General features: G+C 37.2%; 1 protein-coding gene across 2 annotated transcripts in view; it reads left to right on the top strand.

Annotated features, from left to right (window-relative positions):
* The first annotated feature begins 8,744 nt into the window (after window positions 1–8,744).
* SIM2 (SIM bHLH transcription factor 2) overlaps window positions 8,745–8,986 on the top strand; it is an 84,561-nt gene continuing 84,319 nt past the window's right edge. For both annotated transcript variants that reach the window (XM_083171733.1, XM_083171732.1), the window contains exon 1: window positions 8,745–8,986. This exon is cut by the window's right edge and continues 465 nt beyond it. The gene's annotated coding sequence lies outside the window, so the exon portion shown is untranslated.

The raw sequence follows: 8,986 nt of genomic DNA, 5'->3' as shown, positions 1-8,986 counted from the left end.
GAGTTCTTGCGAGAGGTCAGGAGATATCGCGAGAGGTGTCTTAATCAGAGCATGGGATGGGAGCGTGGGAAGGGTGAAGCTGCGAGGCGGTGCCTGGAAGTCTACCCCATAGCATCTAAATACTATATACCATTGATATGATTCATCATTGCACCAAAGTAGAAGTCGTGTCTGCATATCACACATTAAATAAAGGCATGACATTTGTGGATACTACCTGCACCAAAACCTATGGAATTAGGATTGTTATTGTGAATTTTGGATTGCAGAAAATACATGATTTTAGCTGTTTTTGACTATTTCTATTGATTTTCATTATGGTTATTAATGTCATTATTGTTTACAAATAAGGCCGAAATCTAAATCAGAACTAAAACACAATGATGAATTATATAGAGGGCAGGAAATGATGGTGCGCCTATAGCTGCCATTACGGGTACCTGTAATAGACTTATTTTATTCGTATCAGACAATCCCAGCACCATACAGAGATCTCTTAGACGCCCCCAAATTCATGGAAACAAACAGCATTACAGTGCTCTGATCCTACCGGTGACAGGAGACAAATCACCACAGTGACACGTGTGTATGGGCATGGGGGAGGGAGGAATTTTTTTGCACATTTTAGAACCAGCACAATTATGCACTCTCCTGTTGTGCTATGCAGTACAAGGGATACTCAACCTGTAATAGGTACACTACTATACTATACTGCAGAATAAGTATTAGATACACTCCTATACTATACTGCAGAATAAGTATTAGATACACTCCTATACTATAATGCAGAATTAGTATTAGATACACTCCTATACTATACTGCAGAATAAGTATTAGATACATTCCTATACAATACTGAAGAATTAGTATTAGACACACTCCTATACTATAATGCAGAATAAGTATTAGATACACTCCTATACTATAATGCAGAATTAGTATTAGATACACTCCTATACTATAATGCAGAATTAGTATTAGACACACCCCTATACTATAATGCAGAATTAGTATTAGGTACACCCCTATACTCTAATACAGAATTAGTATTAGATACACTCCTATACTATAATGCAGAATTAATATTAGATACACTCCTATACTATAATGCAGAATTAGTATTAGATACACTCCTATACTATACTGCAGAATAAGTATTAGATACACTACTATGATATCCTGCAGAATAAGTATTAGATACACTACTATACTATACTGCAGAATAAGTATTAAATACACTCCTATACTGCAGAATTAGTATTAGATACACTCCTATACTATACTGCAGAATAAGTATTAGATACACTCCTATACAATACTGAAGAATTAGTATTAGATACACTCCTATACTATAATACAGAATTAGTATTAGATACACTCCTATACTATAATGCAGAATTAATATTAGATACACTCCTATACTATAATGCAGAATTATTATTAGATACACTCCTATACTATACTGCAGAATAAGTATTAGATACACTACTATACTATACTGCAGAATAAGTATTAGATACACTACTATACTATACTGCAGAATAAGTATTAAATACATTCCTATACTGCAGAATTAGTATTAGATACACTCCTATACTATAATACAGAAATAGTATTAGATACACTCCTATACTATACTGCAGAATTAGTATTAGATACACGCATATACCATAATGCAGAATTAGTATTAGATACACTCCTATACTATAATACAGAATTAGTATTAGGCACACTCCTATACTATAATGCAGAATTAGTATTAGGCACACTCCTATACTCTAATGCAGAATAAGTATTAGATACACTCCTATACTCTAATGCAGAATTAGTATTAGATACACTCCTATACTCTAATGCAGAATTAGTATTAGATACACTCCTATACTATAATGCAGAATTAGTATTAGATACACTCCTATACTATACTGCATAATTAGTATTAGGTGCACTACTATACTATAATGCCAAATTAGTATTAGGTACACTCCTATACTATAATGCAGAATTAGTATTAGGTACACTCCTCCACTATAATACAGAATTAGTACTAGGTACACTTCTATACTATAATGCAGAATTAGTATTAGATACACTGCTATACTATAATGCAGAATTAGTATTAGAAACACTACTATACTATAATGCAAAATTAGTATTAGATACACTCCTGTACTGTAATGCAGAATTTGTATTAGACAAACTCCTATACTATAATGCAGATTTAGTATTAGATACACTCCTATACTATAATGCAGATTTACTATTAGATACACTCCTATACTATAATACAGAATTAGTATTAGGCACACTCCTATACTATAATGCAGAATAAGTATTAGATACACTCCTATACTCTAATGCAGAATTAGTATTAGATACACTCCTATACTCTAATGCAGAATTAGCAGGGCCGGCGCCACCACTAGGCAAATCTAGGCATTTGCCTAGGGCGCCAGCCACAGGAGGGCGGCACTTCGCCTCTCGCATGGAGGCTGCAGGGGTGTCCGTGCCGGGTACCTGCGGCACTGTGTGATCTGGCAGCAGGGTCCCTGCAGTGATGCGCGCTATCCGGCAGCCAGGCGGCGGCGCGGGAAGCGCTGCTGGGTTTGAAAACATTCCGCATGCTGATTGGCTGAGATTCAGCCAATCAGCGTGCGGCGAGTTTTCAAACCCATCAGCGCCCCACCCCCCCTCGCCTGGGGCGCTCCGGTGCCTTGCACCGGCCCTGAGAATTAGTATTAGATACACTCCTATACTATAATGCAAAATTAGTATTAGACACACTCCTATACTTTAATGCTGATTTAGTATTAGGTACATTCCTATGCTATAATGCAAAATTCGTAGTAGGTGCACTCCTATACGATAATGCAGACTTTGTATAATACCCCTTTCACATTGCAGCTGTAACACGGTATATTGCCGTTTTTTTAGTGCTTTAAAACGTTTCCAGCAGCAATGTGAAAGCTACATTGTCAATTTACCGGTTACAGAAAACCGGCATTTTGACACGTGTTAAAAGGAGGATCCTACACGGTTCTGAGCCGTTTCACCTGCAGTGTGAACAGCTCAGAAACGGTATTTGCTATATATGATAACCACACTTGATCCCCGCCCACAAGCAGGAAAAAAAACATTTAAAATGACATTGTATGGCTTTCTATGGGTGAAACGGGTTGAATCTGAAAGGTACAAAACGGTATTTAAACTGCAATATACCTTTACATGATGCAATATGAAAGGGGTTTAACTGGCTTTTGACCAGTTTTAAGACACGTTTAGAAAAACGGGTTAAAACCAGGTTTTTGCAATGTGAAAAGGGTATTAGACACACTCCTATACTATAATGCAGAATTAGTATTAGATACACTCCTATACTATAATGCAGAATTAGTATTAGACACACTCCTATACTATAATGCATAATTAGTATTAGACACACCCCTATACTCTAATGCAGAATTAGTATTAGATACACTCCTATACTATAATGCAGAATTAGTATTAGATACACTCCTGTACTGTAATGCAGAATTTGTATTAGACAAACTCCTATACTATAATGAAGATTTAGTATTAGATACACTCCTATAATATAATGCAGAATTAGTATTAGACACACTCCTGTACAATACTGCAGAATTAGTATTAGGTGCACTCCTGTACTATAATGCAGAATTAGTATTAGATACACTCCTATACTCTAATGCAGAATTAGTAATAGACACACCCCTATACTATAATGCAGAATTAGTATTAGACACACCCCTATACTCTAATGCAGAATTAGTATTAGACACACTTCTATACTATAATGCAGAATTAGTATCAGATACACTCCTATATTATAATGCAGAATTAGTATTAGATAGACTCCTATACTATACTGCAGAATTAGTATTAGATACACTCCTATACTATAATGCATAATTATTATTAGAAACACTCCAATACTGTAATGAATAATTAGTATTAGATACAATCCTATACTATAATGCAGAATTAGTATTATACACACTCCAATACTATAATGCAGAATTAGTTTTAGGTACACTCCTATCCAAAAACGCAGAATTAGTTTTAGGTACACTCCTATACTATAATGCAGAATTAGTATTAGGTACACTCCTATACTATAATGCAGAATTAGTATTAGATACACTGCTATACTATAATGCAGAATTTTTATTATGTACACTCATATACTATAATGCAGAATTTGTATTAGGTACACTCATATACTATAATGCAGAATTTGTATTAGATACACTGCTATACTATAATGCAGAATTTTTATTATGTACACTCATATACTATAATGCAGAATTAGTATTAGGTACACTGCTATACTATAATGCAGAATTAGTATTAGATACACTGCTATACTATAATGCAGAATTAGTATTAGATACACTGCTATACTATAATGCAGAATTAGTATTAGATACACTCCTATACTATAATGCAGAATTAGTATTAGGTACACTGCTATACTATAATGCAGAATTAGTTTAAGGTACACTTCTATACTGTAAAACAAAGTTATAATTTTGCACACTCCTATAATACACACTTTTGTTACATATTGCACATAATTCAGAAATAATATCTAATGATTTGTATATGACATAATTAATATAAATGGTTTCAAATTTAAGTTGTGGAAAAAATAGTTGTCATAAACTAAATCATTGGGACTGTGTAATAGCTGGCTCAGTAGTATTTGGTCTACTGTAGCTGCGGATTGGCAGGGTATGCTGAGAATTGTAGTTCTGCTTCACCTGCAGCTAGAACTGGTAGTCTCCGGATTACTTCTACAAAACCAGAGCCTATAAGATTTACTAGTTATTGATAGGTGGGTTAAATTGTGCCTGAAAATACATTTTTTTTTTGTTAGAAAATTGGATTAAAATTCAACAGTAAATGGGTATTTATTATTATTATTATTATTATTATTATTATTATTATTATTATTATTTTACTGACCCTTGCTGGTGTATGTGGATTTGACATGCAGTCAATTCAATTTAATTTATAAAACTAATTGATATATATATATATATATATATATATATATATATATATATATACATATACATATATATATTATATATATATATATATATATATATATATATATATATATATATATATATATATATATATATATATACACACACATATATATTTAAGGGGTCAGTCTAAAGCCTCTGTTATATAGGGCAAGGTGTAATTTCCTTTGGTAATATTCCCTGCTCCCTGGATCTATCACTTCATCCCTAATGACAGTTTGGGAAACGTTGTGCCTTCTGTATCACACGGACATGTAGAGAATCAAAAGTTTAGCTCCAAGTAAATCTCGCTGTTGTCTATAGAAAATCTCCCCGACAGGTATTTGGTCAATGAATAGATTTTGGATTTGTTGCAGAGTTTGGATTTGTTGCGAAGTCCCAATATTCTGGGGACACTGAAGTATCCTGAAAACGGGTAATTGGGGGTCAGTCCTCTTCCTCCCTCATCTCGGACTGGGAGCATCCGGCAAATCCACACCTCCTACCAGTGACCCTGTCTGGGGCCATCTGACAGCCAAAGGTTACAGGACCCTGGTGATCCAACACCTTATAGGGATATCAGCAATAGGTGGGTGAGATCTGAACATTCTGGGGCACACTCCGCATCAGTACTGGAGTACTTTATTACTACCGGGAGCACACTCCGCATCAGTACTGGAGTACTTTATTACTACCGGGAGCACACTCCGCATCAGTACTGGAGCACACTCCGCATCAGTACTGGAGTACCTTATTACTACCTGGAGCACGCCCCGCATCAGTGCTGCAGTACTTTATTACTACCTGGAGCACACCCCGCATCAGTACTGGAGTACCTTATTACTACCTGGAGCACACCCCGCATCAGTACTGGAGTACTTTATTACTACCTGGAGCACACCCCGCATCAGTACTGGAGTACCTTATTACTACCTGGAGCACACCCCGCATCAGTACTGGAGTACTTTATTACTACCTGGAGCACACTCCGCATCAGTACTGGAGTACTTTATTACTACCTGGAGCACACTCCGCATCAGTACTGGAGTACTTTATTACTACCTGGAGCACGCTCCGCATCAGTACTGGAGTACCTTATTACTACCTGGAGCACACCCCGCATCAGTACTGGAGTACCTTATTACTACATGGAGCAAAAACAGACACCAGGGAATTTATTATTGGAGATATTCAATTTTATTGCACAAAATTGTTTTATTATTCTTTAAAGCATAATTAAATAATTTGTCTTACAGGACATTTGCAATAAGGCGAGAGAAAATTATCTGCGAGAAAACGCGCAGGAACGATACGATAAATCCCGCATTGCGAATTGTGGGTGGATGGTTGTAGGGTCAGTAATAATGTCACTGTTACATCTGTCCTGTACCGGTATATGGCTAGTGCTGTGGATCTCACGTATTGTACACCCAAATCACTGACCACTGATACAGTATATGTAATAATACACACCTGACACATGCATACACCAGTGATACAGTACTGTATATGTAATAATATACACCTGACACATGCATACAAAGTAACAGGCCAGTGATACAGTACTGTATATGTAATAATACACACCTGACACATGCATACACCAGTGATACAGTACTATATATGTAATAATACACACCTGACACATGCATACAAAGTAACAGGCCAGTGATACAGTACTGTATATGTAATAATACACACCTGACACATGCATACAAAGTAACAGGCCAGTGATACAGTACTGTATATGTAATAATACACACCTGACACATGCATACACCAGTGATACAGTACTGTATATGTAATAATATACACCTGACACATGCATACAAAGTAACAGGCCAGTGATACAGTACTGTATATGTAATAATACACACCTGACACATGCATACACCAGTGATACAGTACTGTATATGTAATAATATACACCTGACACATGCATACAAAGTAACAGGCCAGTGATACAGTACTGTATATGTAATAATACACACCTGACACATGCATACACCAGTGATACAGTACTGTATATGTAATAATATACACCTGACACATGCATACAAAGTAACAGGCCAGTGATACAGTACTGTATATGTAATAATACACACCTGACACGTCATGTATGCAAAGTAACAGGCCAGTGATACAGTATATGTAATAATGCACAACTGACACATGCATACAAAGTAACAGGCCAGTGATACAGTACTGTATATGTAATAATACACAACTGACACATGCATACAAAGTAACAGGCCAGTGATACAGTACTTTATATGTAATAATACACACCTGACACATGCATACAAAGTAACAGGCCAGTGATACAGTACTGTATATGTAATAATACACACCTGACACGTCATGTATGCAAAGTAACAGGCCAGTGATGCAGTACCGTATATGTAATAATACACAACTGACACATGCATACAAAGTAACAGGCCAGTGATACAGTACTGTATATGTAATAATACACACCTGACACGTCATGTATGCAAAGTAACAGGCCAGTGATACAGTACCGTATATGTAATAATACACAACTGACACATGCATACAAAGTAACAGGCCAGTGATACAGTACTGTATATGTAATAATACACAACTGACACATGCATACAAAGTAACAGGCCAGTGATACAGTACCGTATATGTAATAATACACACCTGACACATGCATACAAAGTAACAGGCCAGTGATACAGTACTGTATATGTAATAATACACAACTGACACATGCATACAAAGTAACAGGCCAGTGATACAGTACAGTATATGTAATAATACACAACTGACACATCATGTATACAAAGTAACAGGCCAGATTATCTGATCCAGGTGATGCAGGTCAATAAACATCTCATATCATAGTGATCTGCGGCTATCTCTGTGCTGGACACTTTATATCAGACTGTAACAGATAAAACAGGAATATCCGTGTCTCCTGTACGTGTATGTCATCTGCTATACACTATATATATATATATATATATATATATATATATATATAGAGAGAGAGAGAGGTGTCAGGCCAGTGTCACAGTTAGGAGACGACATACAGTACTGTATCTGCGAGATTAATCTGTATGTACAATATGACAGATCTGCCAGCATGCCACACATGCTGCATTCATCTGTGTGTACAATATTACAGCACAATGTGCGATTCTGCCCCGACTGCGCCGAGTCGGATTCACAGGGTGACACTGGGAATAAATTGGAGGCAATAGAAATATTTAGTAATGAAAATTATTAATAAGGTCAATAATCAGATTAGAAATGGGATTGTGAGCAATCAAATGTGCAGTTTGTGTGTCATTGTAAAATTGTAAATGTGTGTGTGTGTGTGTGTGTGTATTTGTGTACATGCATGTATGTATAAGCGTGTGTATATGTGTGCATGTATGTATGTACAAGTGTGTGTGTGTGTACACACACACACACACACACACACGATACACACACACACGATACCTCTATATATATATAATTGACAGTGACACCTAATTTATTATGTCTAGATCCCAGCCCCTCCCCCTCCCCAGCACAGTGCAGGTACAGCAGCAGCAGCAGCACTCATTCAGTGGCCTATTAACCCCCTATGTGCCTCCCTGCAGCACTGGAGGCGTCACTCAGCTGGGGCCCTATCCAGCCTGTGCACCCTGGGTGACTGCAGTCCTCTCTGAGCAGTGGTCCCAGCCCCTGGGTGTCCTGTAGATGGAGTGTGCCTGTAGTCACACAGGGGGGGCAGCCTGCAGTCACACAGTGGGGGCAGCCTGTAGTCACACAGGGGGGGCAGCCTGCAGCCTGGGCTGGCTGTAATATCACTGTCTGGGCTGCCTTACTCCTCTATCAGGACTTATACAGGAGGCTGCACCAGGGGGCAGATGCAGAGGGGAATGTACAGAGCCCGCAGGAACATGCTGATCTATGGG

Source organism: Crinia signifera, chromosome 2 (assembly GCF_055691185.1).
Source record: "Crinia signifera chromosome 2, ASM5569118v1, whole genome shotgun sequence".
In the NCBI taxonomy this organism is placed as follows: Eukaryota; Metazoa; Chordata; class Amphibia; order Anura; family Myobatrachidae; genus Crinia; species Crinia signifera.
Note: the sequence above shows the minus strand (reverse complement) of the source record. Positions and strands in the feature narration are given on the sequence as shown.